Genomic DNA, 24,988 nt, shown 5'->3' on the forward strand with positions numbered 1-24,988 from the left:
CTATGAAGTGTATATATTTCGGATCGTCGTAAAATTAAAAGACGATTTAACGATGTCCTTGTGTTTGTCCGTCCGTCTGTTGTAATCACTCTAGAGCCTTCAAAAATTGAGATATTGAGCTGAAATTTGGCACAGATATGTCTTTTTGAAGCACGTTGGTTAATTTATTGAACGGGCCAAATCGGACCGTTTTTGGATATAGCTGCTATATAGACCGATTTTCCGATAAAGGGTCCAATGTACATAAAAACTTTATTTTTCATCCGATTTTGCTGAAATTTGCAACAGTGGGTTATTTTTAGACTACCGACATCTGACGTAATGACGGTTCAGATCGGACTATATTAAGATATAGCTGTCATATAGACCGATCTCCCGATAAAGGGTCTAATGACCATAAAAACTTTATTTTTCATGCGATTTTGCTGAAATTTGAAACAGTGAATATCTTAAGGCTTCCCGACAATATGGTTCAGATCGGACTGTATTTAGATATAGCTATCACATAGACCGATCCCACGAAAAGGGGTCTGAAGCCCATAAAAGCTTTATTTATACCCGATTTTACTGAAATTTGGAACAGTGTGTAGCCTTAAGCCTCTCAACAATCGATCCAAATATGGTAAAGATCGGGCTATATTAAGATATAGCTGCCATATGAACCGATCTGCCGATAAAGGGTCTGAAGCTCATAAAAACTTAATTTTTTATCCGATTTCGCTGAAATTAAAAACAGTTGGTTAATTTAAGCTTCCCGATATCTGACCCAAATATTTATTACACGATTTCGCTGAAATTTGCAAAAGTGGGTTATTTTAAGCCTCCCGGCATCTGACATAAATATGGATTAGATCGGTCCATATTTAGATATAGCTGCCATATAGATCAATCTCCCGATGAAAGGTTCGATGGCCATAAAAGCTTTATTTTTTATCCGATTTGGAATAGTGCGCAGTTTTAAGCCTCCCAACATCCGACTCAAATATGGTTCAGATCGGACTATATTTAGATATAGCTGTCATATAGACCGATTTGCCGATACGGGGACTGAAGCCCATAAAAGTTTTATTTATTACCCGATATTTTGTTCTACAAAATTTAATAGTGACATATATGTTAGACCACTCAATGTCCGTGCCGAATTTGGGTGCTAAAGTTATTAAATTTTCAACGGATTGTGACAAAATGGGGTTTACATATGTACCGGAGGTGAGGTATCCAAAGTTCTGCCCATCCGAACTTAATGCCTTTATACTTGCTATACCCTACACCACCACTGTGGTACAGGGTATTATAGATTTGTGCATTTGTTTGCAACGCTAAGAAGAAGAAGAGCTAGACCCATTGATAAGTATACCGATCAACTCGGAATCACTTTCTGATTCGATTTAGGCATGTCTGTCTGTCCGTCCCATCTGTCCGTCTGTAAGTCCATGTATTTTTGTAATCAAACTGCAGGTCGTAGTTGTGACCCGATTTTTACGAAATTTTGCACATGTCATTTTTTTGGTCCAAGGACAAACGTTATTGATTTTGTAAAAAATCGGTTAAGATTTAGATATAGCTCCCATACATATCTTTCATCCGATATGGATTTTTAAGGCCGTAGAAGCCACAATTTTCGTTCGATCTTCACAAAATTTGGCATTGGGTATTTTATTTAAGATCTACATATGTGTTCATAATTTCATAAAAATCGGTTCAGATTTAGATATAGCTCCCATACATATCTTTCATCCGATATGGCTTTTTAAGGCCGTAGAAGCCACAATTTTCGTTCGATCTTCACAAAATTTGGCATTGGGTATTTTATTTGACGTCTCCATATGTGTGCAAAATTTTGAAATAATCGGTTCAGATTTAGATATATCTCCCATATATATCTTTCATCCAATATGGCTTTTTAAGGCTGTAGAAGCCACAATTTTCGTCCGATATTTTAAATATTTTGCGCGAGGTGACTTATTTGACATCCTAATATGTGTGGTAAATTTTATGAAAATCGGTTCATATTTAGGTATAGCTCCCATATATATATATTATCCGATATGGACTTTTAAGGCTGTAGAAGCACCAATTTTAGTCCGATCTTCACAAAATTTGGCATGGGGTGTTTTATTTGACGTCTCCATATGTGTGTAAAATTTCATAATAATCGGTCCAGATTTAGATATAGCTCCCATATATATGTATCGCCCGATTTGCACTTAAATGGCCGTAGTAGCTACAATTTTCAACCGATCTGCACAAAATTTAGCACAGACTGTTTTGTTACTGATCTTAATATATCTGGATAATTTCATTAAAATCGGTTCAGATTTAAATATAGCTCCCTTAGATATCTTTCATCCGATGTGAACTATTAAGGCTGTAGAAGCCACAATTTTGGTCACATCCTTACAAAATTTGTCATATGTGTGCAAAATTTCATAAAAATCGATTCAGATTTAGATATAGCTCCCATATTTATCTTTCATCCGATTTGGCCTTTTAAGGCTGTAGAAGCCACAATTTTGGTCCCATCCTTACAAAATTTGGCATGGATTGTTTTATTCGACTTCGTCATATGTGTGCAAAATTTCATAAAAATCGATTCAGATTTAGATATAGCTCCCATATGTATCTTTCATCCGATTTGGCCTTTTAAGGCTGTAGAAGCCACAATTTTGGTCCGATTTTGCATGAGACGTTTAAATTGACGTATGAAAAATTTCGTTAAAATCGGTTCAAATTAAGATATAGCTCCAATGTGTATACTTCATCCGATATGGACTTTTAAGGCAGTAAAATTCACAATTTTGGTCACATCTTAATGACACATACTGGGACGTCAATCTCTTTTTGACACCCCAGTATGTGTCATTAAAATTGGCACAGGTTTCGATATAACTCCCATATAATCTTTTATCCGATATGGCCTTTTAAAGATGTAGAAATCCAAATCTTTTGTCCTATGGTAGGAAAATCTTACAAAGTTCTAAATTGCTATTTCAATTGGTATCCAAATTAAAGTCTGACTAGATTTCGAGATCAGTTCTACATTTAAAAAGTACTACATGCACTAGGCGGTGCAGGGTATTATATAGTCGGCACCGCCCGACTTTTGCCTTTCATTACGTGTTTTTTTTATTGAATTTGTGCTTTTGTATGAGTTATTCATTGCTTTATGTATGGTTTTATTTCACTGTGCTCGGGATAGGTGGAAGTTTGTTAAAGCGTTAGTTCATTCGTAACAACAGCCAATAGTTCCATTGAGCAACATCGCCAGGGATTACTCTTTGAACTCGACTTTACAATGCACACACAATGACATACTCAGATATCTATCTATTCGCGCCGCAACGCTGACGCCTCCATTGCACTTTGTATCATTTATGCAAAATATCTTTGCTAGGATACAATAACTTTTTGCACCGTTTTTGTAACTTGTTTTCCCCCCTTCAACCTTAAACTTTTCAACTGCTGTCATTGCGTAGTGGCACAACACCCATTTTTGATGTTTTTTTCCTTTCTTTTTCGCTTTTATTTATAAGATCACAAAGTCAATATTGAACGTTAACGTGTTTTGCCTTTATAGTTGGTCCTTTTGCCATATTTTTTTCCAGCGAAAAGAGGAGAAAAAGTTGTTCTTAAGAATTTTTATGCAAAGAAAGCTTTATAACTTAGTTGCAGGGGAATTAGCTCAGGTGGAAAAATGTCACAAACTGTAAATCTCTAGGAGTGACATTAAGTCAACAGAAACAATTACGTGGTGGAAATTAAAATTAAAATGAAAAAAAAAAAAAAGCAAAACTGCATGAAGAAGGTGGTAAATGAGACAGAAGTGTTGCAAAACTAGAAATTAAAACAAAAGAAAATTCCTATTAGACTACAATTTTCGTGGAAATTGTAGTCTAATAGTTTTCTTGGAAAAGGAATGATTGATTCCTCCTTCAAAATGTCTATCAATTTCAGAATTTCTTTCCAGTTTAGCCCTTTTTTCTAGAGTTCGCTTCTTGGGAAAGAGTTGTATTTTTATAAAATTTAATCCAAATATTTAAAGTCTAATTTCAAACATTACGGCAACAGTTTTATTATTTTTCCTCTCTCTCTTCCTCTCTCTATCTTACACACATTCCCTTTCGCTCTATTTATAAATTTGAAAACTTCTCAAGTTTAAAACTTTATAACAATATCCCGAAGGCATACACAACACTTTTTCACGGCAGTCATTCTTCAAATTTAACCCAATGGGGCAGCACGCTGTGCAAATGTTTCCTTAGCAAAATAGAAAACAGAGCGATTATTTTTTCTTTTTTTTTTTTTGCTCTCCCCACCTGCACAAATATTTCACTTTGGCGAAGAGTTTCAAATTACTTACCCTGCAAGTTATATGTTAAAATGTGCTTATTTAAAGGATAATGGCATTCACAAATTCATTTTAACTGATGGAGGGAGAGATTTTTAAAGCAAATTACTTTATCAGTAACTAAAGCAAAAAAAAGTACAGAGATAAATTTTTTTAACTATGATAATGCTATCATCGCTTGGTAGCAGCCCTCTCATCTATGCGCTGAATTCTTTGAAGCTATTGAAGTTTTAATAAAGGTTGGAGTTTTAATGAGGACCACATTAAACAGATGCTAAAGTTTTTCCCATGCAACTTGTGAATATTTATTTCGTTAAAAGTTTTTCTTAGTTGTGTATTGGAGAAAATATTTAGAATTATTTCCAACATCTCCTTGAAAGTAAGAAAATTCTTATTATCCCGACAATGAAAGTAAACATTCCTAATATGGGGATTAATGTTGCCTAGTTCGTGGGTAATCATAATATTCGAGTATACATTAGAAAACTTAAAAGTCATCAATTTTTAGGAGAATATGCAGAAAAACTATTGGGTTGCCCAAAAAGTAATTGCGGATTTTTCATACAGTCGGCGTTGACAAATTTTATCACAGCTTGTGACTCTGTAATTGCATTCTTTCTTCTGTCAGTAATCAGCTGTTACTTTTAGCTTGCTTTAGAAAAAAAGTGTAAAAAAATATATTTGATTATAGTTCATTCTAAGTTTTATTAAAAATGCATTTACTTTCTTTTAAAAAATCCGCACTTTTTGGGCAACCCAATACAAACAAAAGCTCTATTGCATACCTTTTGAGATCACGTTGATGCGTTTTTGAAAAAGTGAAGGAATCTGAAAGTATAAAATAAAAGTTCATTATTCAAAAAACCAAAAGTATTGTATAATTCATCAACATTTTTAGAACGACAAATAAGGGAAAGCAAAATGGGATGGAGGCCATATATGGACCCTTCTTGACATAACTCTCCACAGATGTCGAGGAGTCATACAAGCCTCTATGTTCCAAATTTCTTACATGAACTTTCCATTAAGAAACTGGGACAAACTTCTCACATATCACTGAGTGCTGTTCGATTCAAGTTGAAGCTGAATAAAAGCGGACCTCCTTTTTATAGCCGAGTCCGAACGGCGTGCAGCAGAGCGACACCTCTTTGGGGAGAAGTTTTTAAATGGCAAAATACCTCACGAATGTCGCCAGCATTAGGAGGGCATAACCACAGCTGAAATATTATCTGATATTCTTGCCAGGATTCGAACCCAGGCGTTCAGCGTCATGCTAACGTCTGTGCTACCATGGCCTCCGGATAATAAGTACAACTTTTTATGAGACCAATCGCTGTGGTACACGCAAAACGGGATGATCAAAACTCTGAATCATCAAGTGGTGAAATACATTTTCAATTTTGTTTCAAAGATCAGAGAAGGAGTGCAAAAAATCAAGGCATAGCCAATTAAAATAAAATAAGTCTGACATTATATATGAGAATCGATTTATATAGAATATATATACAAATATGGCATAATCTGCACCATTTGCAGCAAAGTTGTGTGTGGGTCAAATACAACTCACTGATAGAAATTTCAGATCAATTGGATTATAAAAGTGCATTCTATAGGCTCATGACCAGTGTTGCCACTCAAGAAAATTATTTCCTACCCAAAATTAAGAAAAAATCCTATCAAACCCGACCAAAGACTACCAAATATTGTGGAAAATAATGTATTTTTACCCACCATCGAATAGTTGACCATTTGGAACACATCAACATACACATTGTTTACAATGTCAACGCTACAAAGTAATAAAAGTACTAGATCGTCGTGATTCATACAGGATCTAGATACGCCCGTCCGTCTGTTTGATGAAATCACTCTACAGCCATAAGTTCAACAAGTAGAAAGACGTTAAGTTCGGCCGGGCCGAACTTTAGATAACCACCAACTCGGGTATATATGAAAACCATCTTCCATCAAAATTTTGTGAAAATTGCATACCTTATGTCCCATAGCACTTATATAGTAATATGTTCCGATTTGGACCAAATACTAAAAAGTACAAGTCATTGTTCAATTGTGTATAAACAAATATTGGTCATTTTAGTAGGTTTATCTAAAAATAAATCGATCTGAACCATATACGACACAGATGGCGAAAAGCCTAACATAAGGCACTGTGTCAAATTTCAGTGAAATCGGATTATAAATGCGCTTTTTATGGGGCCAAGACTTTAAATCGTGAGATCGGTCGACATGGCAGCTTTATCCAAATTTAGACCGATTTGGGCCAAGTCACAGAAAACTATCGAAGAACCTAACACATCTCACTCTCCCAAATTTGGTCGACATCGGACAATAAATGCGCCTTTAATGGACCCAAAACCTTAAATCGAGAGATCGGTCTATATGGCAGCTATATCCAAATCTAGACCGATCTGTGCCATATTGCAGGAGTATGTCGAGGGGCTGAACACAACTCACTGTCCGAAATTGTGGCGATATCGGACAATTAAATGCGCTTTTTATGGCCACAAAACCTAAAACCGAGAGATCGGTCTATATGGCAGCTAAATCCAAATCTGGACCGATCTGTCCTATAAAGCAGAAGTATGTGAAGGGGCTAGACCTAACTCACTGTTCCAGATTTTGGCGCCATCAGACAATAAATGCGCCTTTTATGGACTTAAGACCCTAAATCGGAGGATCGGTCTATATGGCAGCTATATCCAAATCTGAACCGATCTGAGCCATATTGACGGAGGATGTCGAAGGGCTTAACACAACTCACTGTCCCAAGTTTCAGCAAAATCGGATAATACATGTGTCTTTTCGGGCCTTAGACCCTAAATCGGAGGATCGGTATATATGACAGCTATCTCCAAATCTGAACCGAACTGCGCCAAATTGACGAAGGATAACGAAAGGCCTAACACAAATCACTGACCCAAATTTCAGCAAAATCGGATAATAAATGTGGCTTTTATAGGCCTAAGACCCTAAATCGGAGGATTGGTCTATATGGCAGTTATATCCAAATCTGGACCGATCTGAGCCAAATTAACGAAGGATGTCGAAAAGCTCAACTGTCCTAAATTGTGGCAAAATCTAACAATGAATGCGCTTTTTATGGACCCAAAACCTGAAATCGAGAGATTTGTCAATATGGCAGCTATATGCAAATCTAAACCGATCTGTGCCATATTTTAGAAGTATGTCGAGGGGCTTAACCTTACTTATTATCCCGAATTTCGGCGACATCGGACCATAAATGTGCCTTTTATGGGTCCGAAAACCTCAAATAGAGAGATCGGTTTATATTGCAGCTATATCCAAATCTAGACCGATGTGGGCCTAATTGAAGAAAGACATTGAATGGCCTAATACAACTCACTGTCCCAAGTTTCAGCAAATTCGGATAATAAATGTGGCTTTTATGGGCCTAAGACCCTAAATCGGCGGATCCGTCTATATGGCAGCTATATCAAAATCTGGACCGATCTGTCCCATAATGCATAATTATGTCAATGGACTTAACCTAACTCACCGTCCCATATTTCGGCGACATCGGCCAATAAATGCGCCTTTTATGGGCCTAAGACCCTAAGTCGGAGGATCGGTCTATATGGCAGGTATATCCAAATCTGGACCCATCTGAGCCAAATTCACAAAAGATAACGAAGGGCCTAACACAACTCACTGTCCCAAATTTCAGCAAAATCGGATAATAAATGTGGCTTTTATGGGCCTAAGCCCCTAATTCGGAGGTTCGGTCTACATGGCAGCTATATCTAAATCTGAACCGATCTGAGCCAAATTGACGAATTTCACTGTCGCAAATTTCAGCATAATCGGATAACAAATGTGGCTTTTATAGGCTCAAGACCCTAAATAAGCGGATCCTTCTATATGTGGGCTATATCAAAATATAGTCCGCTATAGTCCATATTTGAACATCACCAGCTTATGGACAAAAAAAAGAATCTGTGAAAAATTTCAGCTCAATATCTCTATTTTTATAGACTGTAGCGTGATTTCAACAGACAGATGGACGGACATGTCTAGATCGTCTAAGATTTTTACGCTGATCAAGAATATGTATACTTTATAGGGTCGGAAGTGGATATTTCGATGTGTTGCAAACGGAATGACACTGAAAAACCTATCAAAAATTGAGGTCAGCCTATCAACCTACCAAGCCAATAAAAACCTACCAATTTTGGTAGCAACTTACCAAATTGTCTGTCTAAGCTGTGTCGTATTCAAGATAAAGGCCGAAAAATCATATCGTCGAACTTACCCTGCCTATGGTAAACAAGTAAAAGCGTGCTAAGTTCACCCAGGCCGAATCTTGGGTATCCACCATCATGGATTCCGCTAAAAATTTACCCTTATGAATTGAGTTTGTATTTGAATTATTTTGGTCTCAAGAAGCCATATCGGGAGATGGGTACTCAGGGGGCCTATATCGCCATATTGACCGTTTCGGATACTATTTGGCACTAATGTTTTAAGTCATACGATAGGGATTTGGGCCAAATTTCAGCCAAATCTAGTTTAGGCTTCTAAGGGTTCAAGAAGTCAAATACGGAGATCGGTTTATATGGGAGCTATATTTAAATCTGAACCGATATGGCCCGTTTGCAATCCTCAACGACCTACATTAATATTAAGTACCTATCCACAATTTCAAGCTGCTAGCTCTATGGGTTCGACCGCTATCGTGATTTCGACAGACGGACTGATGGACAGGACGTCGAGACCATCAAGAATATATATACTTTATGGGGTCTTCCACGAATATTTCGAGGTGATACAAACGGAATGACTAGATTTGTATACCCCCATCCAATGGTGGTGGATATAATGAGAAATTTTAAAATTCTTGTTGCTCAAACTAAATCACCCATTCAAGTAAATATTGCACAGAAAATCCACTATGCTATGTAGACATAGTTTCATCTATGTTCGTACTTGCAATGCAAGTATAAACTTACTTGTTGTATCCAATATGAATGCAAGTCAGTGGGACTTATGTGACATTCCATAGTAAGGGGACTGTTCAAAGTAAAAAGCATAATCAAATCCAGATAAAAGTGTTTCTCCGAATATAGTGGGGAAGGACCAATAGCATGAGATTTTTTGTAATGAACTCATTGAAACTTATGCCAGAACTCATCAGTTTGGCAAGGAACTGAGAATTAATAAGGTGTATATCCAAGCCTCAGATTGGCCTATGTTTAATTCTATACTTGTCACGTACTTCATTATACCCACCACCGAGGGATGGGGGTACATTCATTTTGCCATTCCGTTTGCAACACATCGAAATATCCATTTCCGACCCTATAAAGTATATATTTTCTTGATCAGCGTAAAAATCTAAGACGATCTAGACATGTCCGTCCGTCTGTCTGTTGAAATCACGCTACAGTCTTTAAAAATGGAGATTTTGAGCTGAAATTTTGCACAGAATCTTTTTTTTGGTCCATAGGCAGGTTAAATTCGAAGATGGGCTATATCGGACTATATCTTGATATAGGCACCATATAGACCGATCCGCCGATTTAGGGCCTTAGGACAATAAAAACCACATTTATTATCCGATTTTGCTGAAATTTGGGAAATTGAGTTTTCTTAGGCCTTCGACATCTTTTTTCAATAAGGCCGTGATTGGATCAGATTGGGATATAGCTGCCATATAGACCGATCTCTCGATTTATAGTTTTGGGCCCATAAAAGGCGCATTTATGGTCCGATGTCACCAAAATTTGGGACAGTGAGTTCAGTTTAGCCCCTTGACAAACTTCTGCAATATGGCACAGATCGGTTCAGATTTGGATAAAGCTGTCATATAGACCGATCTCTCGGTCTCGGCCATAAAAGGCGCATTTATTGTCCGATGTCGCCGAAATTTGGGACAGTGAGTTGTGCTATGTTAGAAATAGGCGTCTAAGATCCCATTAAGTATATATATTCTTGAGCGTCATGCCATTTTAAATCGATTTAGCCATGTCCGTCCGTCTGTCTGTCGAAAGGACACTAACTTTCGAAGGAGAAAAGCTGGGCGCTTGAAATTTTGCACAAATATCGCAGAAGGTCAGTTAAAATTGTATTTGGATCTTGGGTTTAGACCGATTTGACTGAAATTTTGGACATGGAGTTTTGGTATAACTTCCAGCAACTGTGCTAAGTAGGGTTTAAATCGGTTCATAGCTTGGTATAGCTGCCATATAAAACGATCTTAGATCTTGAGCCGCTAGAGGGCGCAGTTCTCATCTGATTTGGCTGAAATTTAGCATGAGGTGATAAGTATGGTTCAAATCAGTTCATAACCTGATATAGCTGCCACATAAACCGATCTGAGATCTTGACTCCTTGAGCCTCTAGAGGGCGCAGTTCTCGTCCGATATGACGGAAATTTTGCACGTGGTGTTTTGGTATAACTTTCAGCAACTGTGCTAAGTGTGGTTCAAATCGGTTCATAGCCTGGTATAGCTGCCATATAAAACGATCTTAGATCTTGAGCCGCTAGAGGGCGCAGTTCTCATCTGATTAGGCTGAAATTTTGCATGAGGTGATAAGTATGGTTCACATCGGTTCATAACCTGATATAGCTGCCATGTAAACCGATCTGGGATCTTGAGTTCTTGAGCCGCTAGAGGGCGCACTTCTCATCCGATTTGGCAGAAATTTTGCACGAGGTGTTTTGTTAGGACTTCCAACAACTTTGCTAAATTTGGTTTCAATCGGTTTATACCCTGGTATAGCTGCCATATAAACCGATCTTAGATCTTGAGTTCTTGAGCCACTAGAGGTGCGCTAGAGGAAGCTGATCTCATTTGATTGGGCAAATCGGTTCATAACCTGATATAGCTGCCATATAAACCGATCTGGGATCTTGACTCCTTGACCCTCTAGAGGGCACAGTTCTCGTCCGATTTGACGGACATTTTGCACGTGGTGTTTTGGTATAACTTCCAGCAACTGTGCTAAGTGTCGTTGAAATCGGTTCATCTCCTGGTATAGCTGCCATATAAACCTATTTTGGGTCTTGATTTCTTCAGCTGTTAGAGGGCGCCCTTCTCATCCGATTTGGCAGAAATTTTGCACGAGGTGTTTTGTTATGACTTCCAATAACTGTGCTAAATTTGATTTTAATCGGTTTATAGCCTGGTATAGCTGCCATATAAACCTATCTTAGATCTTGAATTCTTAAGCCGCTAGAGGGCCCTGTTCTCATCTGATTGGGCTGAAATTTTGCATAATGTGTTTTGTATAGCGTAAATCGGTACATAACCTAATAAAGCTGTCAAATAAACCGATCTGGGATATTGACTTCTTGAGCCTCTAGAGGGCGAAATTCTAATCCGTTTAGACACTCTTACTTGTTTCTATTAAAAACAATTCGATGACTGGGAAACCCCCATATCCCTGATGACGAGTATTCAGTGCAGCCCTTAGGGATGTAATATTTCCTCCCACTTCTTCGTTTCGTTAACCACAATACTGCCACCGCCGCGCATGTAATGTCGGACTATGTTTTTAGAATTCCTGATGAGTATGCCATTCATGAAAGTTTGTAGTTTGCACTTTCTTTTGTGGGTTGCATGCCTTCAAACATTTTCATTCACTCCAATCGAAAGGGGTGTGGGCAAACACAGCAGATGGAGGAGCAGAAAATCAAGTGGATTTTGCCCCTTTTACACTATCAAAACAAAATTGCACTTTGACCGGATATAAATTGTTGCTGGCAGCTGTTGAATATGGCGGTTCATTTTGTTTTCCTTGCAAAACGTATAAAAAATATTTATTTTCCATTTTGTGGCAACTGCAGATGTGCTGCTGGTGCCAATCAGCAACCAGAAGTTAGACATGTTCATTGAGCGCATTTGGTGCAAGCAGCCGATTGAATGATATTGCCAACAAAGATTTCTAGTTTTGCTTCTTAATATGTGCGAAATTGTTTTGAAAGGGGCAAATATAAATGTACCTAAAAAATGTGTGAGAGATTTGATGAAGGACAATTGAGGGGAATGAAAAGAATATGGAATGGTTGTATGCAGTGAATCTTTCTGCTAAGGCGGCGGAGGTTCGGTAAGAAGTAGGAACTTAGACAAAAATAGAGATTTATTTAATATACACGGTTAGACTAGTGTTGACATATAAGGCGTTGCTTTGGTTTAAAGTTGGGGGTTTGTAGTCTTCAAACTAGGGAGTTTAAGAAGATCTAAATTCTGGAATGAGTCGCAACCAAGGGAGCGCTAAGGCCCACATCGCTGGTGAATGGTGGCGGCTGGTGGCGAATTTTATCACCAAGCTTAAACGCAGGCTGAGAGAACTCGCCCTCTAGTAAGAGGATGGGTATGACCAACAGTTCCATTCTGCATACGACGGATGCGAGTGAAGTCTATAAAAGGTCTAAGACTAACTGGCATCAAAAAAGTTTAGATTTTTCGACAGCTTAGTTTGAGCATTGGATTTTGTGCTAAAGACATTGATGTCTCCAAATAGGAAACATCCACTGTACTTCATATCGCAAACAATAATACTTCGAGAATAAACTAGTAACAAGCAAAACGGTGCCAATTTGGCCGGACTGAATCTTGAGAACCGATCACCATGAATTGAAACTGAAATCTAACAAACATGAACTAAGTTGAAGGGCATATGCGTGATTTAGGTACCAAATATCAAATCAACAAAAACTGTAAGCTTCTTGGTGCTGTGGAAGATTAAACTATAGATCGGTTTTTATGGGAGCTTTATCATGTTATAGACAGATCTGGATCGTATATGGCACTATTGTTGGAAGTTGTAACTGTGCACTACTTTCAAGATTTTGATCAAGACAGCTAACAATTGCGGATTTCAGGGGGCATAAGATATAAAATCGGAGGGTCGGATTATAAGGAAGCTATTTCAAGTTATATACCATTTTGTACCAAACTTACCACGGAAAATTACTGAACCCCCCACGCAAAATTTTAGCCAAATAGGACAAGATTTAAGGCTTCTAGAGACTTTTGAAATCAAATCTGAGGACCGGTTTATACGGAGCCTATATCCGAAAATGAACCAATATGGTTCATTTGCAAATCCCAACGCCTAACAGCAATAAAAAGTTTCTATACAAAATTTCAAGTGGATTTCTTCATTCGTTCGAGCGCTTTCATGATTTCGGCACGCGGAGAGACGGACGGACGCAAGGACGAACGAGCATGGCTAGGTCGTTACAATATTTCAAGACGATTAAGAATTTTTTAACATAATAGTGTTACAGATCAATATTTCGATGTGTTAAAAACCGAATAAATAGATAATTATAGCCTTCTTCCTGTGGTTGTAAAAACGCATCCAAATCGGTCCTGCCGAACATTATACAACCTCAAAAATGTAGGAGCCTTCTCCTGCGGGGTAGGAGCCTTTGAGACGAAATCAAGCAATTTCGCCCCGAGTCGGAGTCGAAAAAATTATCTACACTCCGGTTCCGGACAAAGTAGAAACAAGAAACAAGTAAAAGCGTGCTAAGTTCCGCCGGGCCGAATCTTATATACCCTCCACCATGGATCGCATTTGTCGAGTTGTTTTCCCGGCATCTCTTCTTAGGCTAAAAAGGATATAAGAAAAGAGTTGCTCTGCTATTAAAACGATATCAAGATATGGTCCGGTTCGGACCACAATTCAATTATATGTTGGAGATCTGTGTAAAATTTGAGCCAATTCGAATAAGAATTGCGCCCATTGGGGCTCACGAAGTAAAATAGAGAGAACGATTTATATGGGATCTGTATCGGGCTATAGACCGATTCAGAACATAATAAACACGTTTGTTGATGGTCATGAGAGGATCCGTCGTACAAAATTTCAGGCATATCGGATAATAATTGCGACCTCTAGGGGTCAAGAAGTCAAGATCCCAGATGGGTTTATATGGCAGCTATATCAGGTTATGAACCGATTTGAACCTTATTTGACACAGTTGTTGAAAGTAAAATTAAAATACGTCATGCAAAATTTCAGCCAAATCGGATATGAATTGCGCCCTCTAGAAGCTCAAGAAGTCAAATCCCCAGATCTCTTTATATGACAGCTATATCAGGTTATGGACCGATTTCAACCATACTTGGCACAGTTGTTGGATATCATGACGAAATACTTCGTGCAAAAACTCATTCAAATCGGATAAGAATTGTGCCCTCTAGAGGCTCAAGAAGTCAAGACCCAAGATCGGTTTATATGGCAGCTATATCAGGTTATGGACCGATTTGAATCATACTTGGCACAGTTGTTGGGTATCGAAACAAAACACGTCGTGCGAAATTCCATTCCAATCGGATAAGAATTGCGCCCTCTAGAGGCTCAAGAAATCAAAACCCAAGATCGGTTTATATGGCAGCTATATCAGGTTATGGACCGATTTGGACCATACTTGGCACAGTTGTTGGATATCATAACAAAACACGTCGTGCGAAATTCCATTCCAATCGGATAAGAATTGCGCCCTCTAGAGGCTCAAGAAGTCAAGACCCAAGATCGGTTTATATGGCAGCTATATCAGGTTATTGACCGATTAAAACCATACTTAGCACAGTTGTTGGATATCATAACAAAACACGTCGTGCAAAATTTCATTCAAATCGGATAAGAATTTCGCACGCTAGCGGCTCAAGAAATCAAGACCCTAGATCGGTTTATATGGCAGCTATATCAGGTTATGGACCGATTTAAACCATACTTAGCGCAGTTGTTGGATATCATAACAAAACACGTCGTGCAAAATTTCATTTCAATCGGATAAGAATTGCGCACTCTAGAGGCTCAAGAAGTCAAGACCCAAGATCGGTTTATATGGCAGCTATATCAAAACATGGACCGATATGGCCCATTTACAATACCAACCGACCTACACTAATAAAAAGTATTTGTGCAAAATTTCAAGCGGCTAGCTTTACTCCTTCGGAAGTTAGCGTGCTTTCGACAGACGGACGGACGGACAGACGGACGGACATGGCTAGATCGACATAAAATGTCGCGACGATCAAGAATATATATACTTTATGGGGTCTCAGACGAATATTTCGAGTAGTTACAAACAGAATGACGAAATTAGTATACCCCCCATCTTATGGTGGAGGGTATAAAAAGGAGTTAAGTTCGGCCGGGCCGAATTTTGGTATATATGTAAACCACCTTTCGTCAAAATGCGGTGAAAAATGCATACCTTATGACTCCATAGTAGCTATATCGAAATAGGTTCCGATTTGGACCAAATACTAATAAACACAAATACTAATAAACACAAATCAAATCGGACCATAAATGCGCATTTTATGGCCCAAAACTTTAAATCGAGAGATCGGTCTATATGAAAGCTATATGCAAATCTTGATGGATCTGGGTCAAATGACAGAAATATGTCGAGGGGCTCAACACAACTCACTGTCCCAAATTTCACCAAAATCGGACAACAAATGCGCCATTTATGGGCCTAAAACCTTAAATCGATAGATCTGTCTATATGGCAGCTATATCCAAATCTAGACCGATTTGGACCAAATTGAAGACGGATATCGAAGGGTCTAACACAACTCACTGTCCCAAATTTCGGCGAAATCGGACATTAAATGCGCCTTTTATGGGCGCAAGACCTTAAATCAAGAGATCGGTATATATGGCAGCTATATCGGAATCTGGACCGATCTGAGCCAAATTCAAGAAGGATATCGAAGATCCTAACACAACTCACTGTCCCAAATTTCAGCGACATCGGACAATAAATGCGCCTTTTATGGGCCCAAAACCTTTAATCGAGAGATCGGTCTATATGGCAGCTATATTCAAATCCGGTACGATCTGAGCCAAATTGAAGAAGGATGTGGAAAGGCCTAAAACAACTCATTTTCCCACCTTTCGGCGACATCGGACAATAAATGCGCCTTTTATAGGCCCAAAACCTTAAATCGATAGATCTGTCTATATGGCAGCTATATCCAAATCTAGACCGATTTGGACCAAATTGAAGACGGATATCGAAGGGTCTAACACAACTCACTGTCCCAAATTTCGGCGAAATCGGACATTAAATGCGCCTTTTATGGGCGCAAGACCTTAAATCAAGAGATCGGTATATATGGCAGCTATATCGGAATCTGGACCGATCTGAGCCAAATTCAAGAAGGATATCGAAGATCCTAACACAACTCACTGTCCCAAATTTCAGCGACATCAGACAATAAATGCGCCTTTTATGGGCCCAAAACCTTTAATCGAGAGATCGGTCTATATAGCAGCTATGTCCAAATCTAGACCGATTCGAGCCAAATTGAAGAAGGCTTTTGAAGGGCCTAACACAACCCTCTGTCCCAAATTTCAGCAAAATCGGATTATAAATGTGGCTTTTCAGGACCTAAGACTGTAAATAGGAGGATCGGTCTATATGGCAGCTATATCCAAATTTGGACCGATCTCGGCCAAATTGAAGAAGGATTTTGAAGGATCTAACACAACTTACTGTCTAAAATTTAAGCAAAATCGGTTCGGTCTATATGGGGGCTATATCAAGATATAGTCCGATATAGCCCATCTTCGAACTTAACCTGCTTATGGACAAAAAAATAATCTGTGCAAAATTTCTGCTCGATATTTCTATTTTTTAAGACTGTAGCATGATTTCAACAGACAGACGGACGAATATGGCTAGATCGTCTTAGATTTTTACGCGGACCAAGAATAAATATACTTTATTGGGTCGGAAATGGATATTTCGATGTGTTGCAAACGGAATGACAAAATGAATATGCTCCCATCCTTGGGTGGTGGGCATAAAAACACCTATTTGGATCGTTTACCGACCCAACCGAGCTACTTCGAGGGATAGCGGAGAGCATACAAGACACTGCTCTTTCTAAGTTCATATACACCTACAACCTAGCAACTACGATTTCTGTTCTGCTGAACACCTTAGCGTATGATGTATTTAATGGATTGTTGAATATCATTCATACGTCCCATGGTACTCACTATCAATAATAATAACCCTATGTAAAATACGATTAAAGATTTAGGCGGATTTTTATTTTGACACTTTTAGAGACTTAACAAGTAAAAACGCATTAAGTTCGGATACCCACCATCTCGGGTATATATGTATACCCCTTTTTCGGCTCAATCCGGTGAAAATTGGATAGCTTATGCAACCAAATTCGGCACGGGCATTGAGTGGTCTAATAAATATAAGCCACTGTTGAATTTTGTATTTCAAATTTGAGCAAAATCGGGCAATAAATAAAGCTTGTATGAGCTTCAGACCCTTAATTGGCATATCGGTCTATATGGCAGCTACAATATATCTAAATATAGTCCTATCTTCACCACATTTGGGTCAGGTGCATCAGATGTTTCAAATGTCAGCGAAATCGGATAAAAAGTAAAACCATACTCGTTATCAGGAGATCCGTCTGTATGGCAGCTATATTTAAGTATAGTCCGATCCGAACCATATTTGGGACGGATGTCGGGAGACTTAAAATTTCAAATTTCAGCATAATCGGGTAATAAACTTTATGGCCTTCGGCAGATCAGCATATATGGCAGCTATATCTAAATATAGTCTCATCCGAACCATATTTGGATCAGATGTCGGGAGGCCTTAAACAACTCACTTTTTCAAATTTCAACGAAATCATATAAAAAATAAAACATTTATGGGCATTAGACCCTATATCGGCAGATCGGTTTATATAGCAGCTATATCCAAATATGTATGTTAGCCGCGAAAGGCGGTCAATGACATAAAAAATGCTCCAACGTCTCGTCATCTTCCACACATGCCATAAGTTTTCTCATAGTCCTATGTGTCCCGTTATGACACCAAAAGCTATATTGACCTCCTTCTTACTTCCTGTCAGTAATACCTTCGTTTTTTCACGATCCGGATCACCCCATAGTATATTCGCCGTCCTACCGAGTGTTTCGCAGTGTTACATGAGCGTTTGTCGCCCACGCCCTTAAATGGGACTGCATCAAACCGAAGGGCTTGGGGTAACTTTGTTTATCGACGGATGTTCTCTGGCCCTCACTGCCAAATCGTCTGGCCCTTCATTTCCTTTTACTCCGTTATGGTCCGGCACTCCAACAATAAGGATTGTGCCATCGTTTGGGAAGGCGGTAATCTCCTTCGTTGTCGACTTGTTCGAAAACAAAAAAAATTCTAGGAGCTCCGGCTTCCTTAAATTGGTTTGGAGTGAACATTTTTTTATTAATTTCAAATTGAAGAAATTTCGTTGAATTTTTGTTTTAAGTAAACTCAATACGAAGGCCGTCATACACAGCAATCTTCAATAATTCAACAGATAAATGCTTCCCTAACCGTTTTCCTTAAAAAATCATAATTTTACCACTCTGAAAATGATAGTCAAACAAATATGAAAATTTTTCAACAAACACTAGGCTGGCGTCATCCTTGTCCCTCCTCTTCTTAAAAGTTAAAGAAACTCAAAAGAAGAGTTTTTTAATTGAATGAATCCTGTCAACATATTTTGTCTTACAACAAAATGCCTAATCTCTGTAGTCATTACCATTAAACTTCATTAAGGCCTGGTCGCAGCTCTACTTTTGTTGTTTCATTCATCTGTTCTTCCCCATCCTTCCGCTACTTTTCCAATGAAAAGTTATTCTTGGCAGGACATTATCCTCATCAGGAAGAAAGTCAGACATTTATAATTTAACATTTGACCACAGATGACATTTACAGTTTTCCAGCGTTTATGTATTTTATACGGTTTGCCTGGAATTGGATTAAAAATGTGGAAAAAGCAAATCTACAAATGATGAGAAAACAAGCAAAAGCGTGCAAAGTTCGGACGGGCCGAATCGTATATACCCTCCACCATGGATCGCATTTTTTGAGTTCTCTTCCCGGCATCTTTTCTTAGGCAAAAAAGGATAAAAGAAAAGATATGCTCTGCTATAAGAGTGATATTAAGATATGGTCTGGTTCCGACCACAATTGTATTATATATTGGAGACCTGTGTAAAATTTCGGCCAATTCAAATAAGAATTGCGGCCTTTGGGACCTCTAGAAGTAAAACAGAGAGATCGATTTATATAGGAGCTGTATCGGGCTATCGACCGATTTAAACCTTAATTTAGACGTATGTTGATGGTCTAGTGAGGATCCGTCGTACAAAATCGGCAAATCGGATAATAATTGCGACCTCTAAAGGCTCAAGTAGTCAAAATCCCAGATCGGTTTATATGACAGCTATATCAGGTTATGAACCGATTTGAACCTTATTTGGCAAAGTTGTTGAAAGTCAAAATAAAATATGTCATGCAGAATTTCAGCCAAATCGGATAGAAATTGCGCCCTCTAGCGGCTCAAGAAGTCAAGACCCCAGATCGGTTTATATGGCAGCTATATCAGGTTATGGACCGATTTGAACCATACTTGACACAGTTGTTGGATATCATAACAAAACTCGTCGTGCAGAATTTCATTCCATTCGGATAAGAATTACGCACTCTAGAGGCTCAAGAAGTCAAGACCCATGATCGGTTTATATGGCAGCTATATCAGGTTGTTGAACGATTTAAACCATACTTAGCACAATTGTTGGGTATCATAACAAAACACGTCGTGCAAAATTTCAATCCAATCGGATAAGAATTGCGCCCTCTAGAGGCTCAAGAAGTCAAGACCCAAGATCGGTTTATATGGCAGCTATATCAGGTTATTGACCGATTTGAACCATACTTCGCACAATTATTGGAAGTAATAGCAAAACACCTCGTGCAAAATTTCATTCCAATCGAGTAAGATTTGCGCCCTCTAGAGGCTCAAGAAGTCAAGACCCAAGATCGGTTTTTATGGCAGCTATATCAGGTTATAGACCGATTTGAACCATACTTGGCACAGTGGTTGGATATCATAACAAAACAGGTCGTGCCAAATCTTCTATCCAATCGAATACGAATTGCGCCCTCTAGAGGATCAAGAATTCAAGACCCAAGATCGGTTTATATGGCAGCTATATCAAAACATGGACCGATATACACTAATAAGAAGTATTTGTGCAAAAGTTCATGCGGCTAGTTTTACAACTTCGATAGTTTGCGTGCTTTCGACAGACAGACGGACGGATGGACAGCTAGATCGACATAAAATGTCACGGCGATCAAGAATATATGGGGTCTCAGACCAATATTTCGAGTAGTTACAAACAGAATGACGAAATTATTATACCCTCATCCCATGGTGGAGGGTATAAAAAACCAAAAGAAGTAGAAGAAACAGGATAATATAAGAAAAGAGAAAAAAAGAAAATTTAATTTTTAAAAGTTTTTCTTGTTTGTTGGTCTTCTGCTGGAAATGGCTAACAGCAAGCCATAGCATATTTTATAGAGATAGAAATCCTAATGGACTAGAATAGACATTGCAGCAAAGGATAAGTAAATATTCGGCTTAGCCGAAAGTCGTATAACCATCATTCTGTATACATCCTATCAATGAGGGATGTTCAAATCAAGTTTTTAACTAAAGACACCTGATTTTAAACCATGCCTCTGTCCTGTCATACCTTTTTGAAGAGATTCAACTCAATCTGCATTACTTTTGGGTAGTCTTCACACCTTTAACCATTAGGCGACTGAGAATCATCATCCACTGTATAACAATCCCTTCTCAATTAAATTTTCTCTTATCACCTCTTTTGTTGTATCCATTTGCTTTTATTAGACAAAACACAAAGGCTGTGGCTGATACATTGAGGTACCATTAATACTGTGTCCCTAAAATTCCATAAATTTCCCTAAATTCAAAATCATTTACATTTTTGCTAAAGCAATTGAAAATTCTTTCTCCAAACGAATTGCCCAAAACAGGAAATGAGAAATTTAAAGCAATCCCAGTGTATAGTGAGTATATGGTCTCCAAGCAATATCCATAAAAACACAGGAAGTTGGCTTTGCTTGAAAGTTGTACCATGTCCGTAGCTTTTGCTCACAATTTTGTACATTTCGGTTGTGTCTTTCGCCAAAGGATCTACACAAAAATTACATTACAGATTATTATTGTTGGGCTGCTGTTGCATTTGCTGTTTATTTATTATGTCCCTTCCGGTCACAGAGTTACTGCGACTAGAAGTACATAAGCACACAAGCTTGAGGGGGTGGGCTCTGCTAAGGAAGATAGACAGACAAGGTGTTAGTCAAACACACTTTCAGTTGTCGAAGTGGTACTAGGAATTGTGTAATGACACAACCTATGACACCATTATAATGCACATAGCTAGTCATGCGCACACACACACACACACACACACACACACACACACATGCTTGCTGGCAAACACACGAAGCATTGAGCCATAGCCTTAACCATTGTCATAGAAGTCATGTTCCATTTTAAAGGATATTGTGTTGCTTGCATATAATCACATTTTCCTTGCCTGGTTATTCATTGTGCCTGAATGCCAATAGACTTCCCCCTAACCCCAAAGTCGTAATATTGCCTAGAATGTCCCTTTTTGCTTGTGCTACTGTTACTTGTGATTCATTCACACTATGCCTTTAGTTTCCCCTAAGCACAATGATCACTACAAGAGACCAAGTGATGCTAAGAATTTTGTAGTTTCCGCTACATCAACAAAAAGTTGTTCAACCCCAAAGTCTTGAACAAGTGAGGCCTTAACATCAAAATGGCTAACATCTATGGTAGTTGTTGAGTTCTAACAACAGTCAAAAACTACTGGAATTGATATAATTTTTCTCGAATTTTTAAAGGGGCTACATTTGTTTAGAAGGGTTTTCATTGAATTTTTTCCAAAACGAAAAATTCGATATTCTGTAGGCATCTAAAAGAGACGAACAAAACAACTTATACAGTATAAGGCAAATATGGATGCCCAAATGGACAACAAGTAAAATGGCATTAAGCTGAACAGGGCTGAAGTTTGAATACCCACTAAGTTCGGCCGGGCCGAATCTTAAATACCCTCCACCATGGATCGTATTCGTCGAGTTCTTTTCCCGGCATCTCTTTTAAGGCAAAAAAAAAAATATAAAAGAAAGGATTTGCTCTGCCATTAGAGCGATATCAAGATATGGTCGGGTTCGGACCACAATTAAATTATATGTTGGAGACCTGTGTAAAATGTCAGCCAATTCGGATAAGAATTGCGCCCTTTGGGGGCTCAAGAAGTAATATAAAGAGGAATTGGGCCCTATAAAGGCTCTAATAATCAAGTCCCCAGATCGGTTTATATGACAGCTATATCAGGTTATAAACCGATTTTGGCCATACTTGGCACAGTTGCTGAATATCAAAACAAAACACTTCGTGCAAAATTTCATGCAAATCGGATAACAATTGCACCCTCTAGAGGCATAAGAAGTCAAGACCCAAGATTGGTTTATATGGCAGCTATATTAGGTTATTGAGCGATTTGAACTTAAATTAGCACAATTTTTGGAAGTAAAAGCGAAACACGTCGTGCAAAATTTCAGCCAAATTGCGTCTTCTAGCGGCTCAAGAAGTAAAGACCCAAGATCGATTTATATGTCAGCTATATAAAAACATGGTCAAGCGGGTTAACTTAACTCACTGTCCCAAATTTCGGCGACATCGGACAATAAATGCGTCTTTTCTGGGGCTAAGACTTTAAATCGAGATATTGGTCTATATGACAGCTATATCCAAATCTGGACCGATTTAGGCCAAGTTGCAGAAAATGATCGAAGAGCTTTACACAACTTACTGACCCAAATTTCGGTGAAATCGGACAATAAATGCGCCTTTTATGGGCCCAAAAACTTAAATCGAGAGATCGGTCTATATGGCAGCTATATCCAAGTTTATACTGATTTGAGCCAAATTGAAGGAGAAAGTCGAAGGGCCTAACGCAACTCACTGTCCAAAATTTCGGCGAAATCGGACAAGAAATGCGCCTTTTATGGCCCCAAAACCTAAAACCTAGATATCGGTCTATATGGCAGCTATATCGAAATCTGGACCGATCTGTGCGATATTGCAGAAGTATATCAAGGGGCTTAACTTAACTCACTGTTCCAAATTTCGGGGATATCGGGCAATAAATGAGCATTTTATGGGCCCAAAACCATAAATCAAGAAATCGGTCTATATGGCAGCTATATCCAAATTTGAACCGATCTGGACCAAATTGAAGAAATATTTCAAAGGGCCTAACACATCTCACTGTCCCAAATTTCAGCAAAATCGGATAATGAATGTGGCTATTATGGGCCTTACACCATAAATCGGAGGATCGATCTATATGGCAGCTATATCCAAATCTGGACCGATCTGAGCCAAATTAACGAAGGATGTCGATGGGCCTTACAGAATTCACTGCCCCGAATTTCATCAAAATCGGATAATAAATGTGGCTTTTGTGGGCCTAAGACCCTAAATCGGAGGATCGGTCTATATGGCAGCTATATCCAAATCTGAACCGATCTGAGCCAAATTGACAAAAGATGTCGATGTCACTGTCCCAAATTTCAACAAAATCGGATAATAATGGGCCTAAGACCCTAAATCGGCGGATCGGTCTATATGGGGGCTATATCAAGATATTGTCCGATATAGCCCATCTTCGAACTTAACTTGCTTATGAACAAAGAAAGAATCTGTGCAAAATTTCAGCTCAATATCTCTATGTTTAAAGACTGTAGCGTGATTTCAACAGACAGACGGACAGACGGACGGACATGTCTAGATCGTCTTAGATTTTTACGCTGATCAAGAATATATATACTTTATGGGGTCGGAAATGGATATTTCGATGCGTTGCAAACGGAATGACAAAATGAATATACCCCCATCCTTCAGTGGTGGGTATAAAAAGGAAGAAAAAGACGGCCAAAAAACCCATAGGCAAAAAGAGTTGATTTTAAGCAAAATGATGATTGGAGGAGCGATTTGCAGTAAGAATGAACGAGAGAATGGTATAATGAGTGAGGTGAAAGGAACATTGTAAAGAAATATAATTTACAAATCTTTAAATGCATGAATAGAGGGTTTGAACACCCGGAAGACAGAAGGACCAACGAAAATACCATTGAAAGTGAGACAGACGGAGCAAGAAAGAAGAAAAAGGCCTAGAAGTGATAATGGGAAAGAGAAGTCCTACCAGTCTGATCAACGCCCCATTAAATTTCCTTGCATCCCCACATTTCTATCCCTTCGTGCTAATATTCTTCTTGCCTCTAAATAAGATATCCATTTTCCATTTCCTTGGGAACAAGCCCATGCCCATCATATACATTTAAATTCTCTTTTACCATACAAAATATTGCTTAGCATAGTTTTTTTCCCAAAACAATTCGAATTCAAATTTAATCATGATGATTTCATTCTCTTGCTTGCAAGAAGGGTAACATAAATATTTACATTTGTCTGTGCCTAGGTCTGTTTCCCCCTTTTACGCATGGGATAAAGGGTAGACGGAAATTTGACTACGCAATGTTATTTGTTTAATATCCTTTCATGGTCCATTTGCAGGAAGATGAGTTTCCAATGATTTGTGGCTCTCGTTTTGCATATTCATTTAAAGGATGGTTATTGTAAGAGGAAAAGTCAAGGGGACAAAGTTTCCCCATGGATTCTCAATAGGTCGAAGGGAAGT

This window comes from Stomoxys calcitrans, chromosome 3 (assembly GCF_963082655.1).
Source record: "Stomoxys calcitrans chromosome 3, idStoCalc2.1, whole genome shotgun sequence".
NCBI classification, from domain to species: domain Eukaryota; kingdom Metazoa; phylum Arthropoda; class Insecta; order Diptera; family Muscidae; genus Stomoxys; species Stomoxys calcitrans.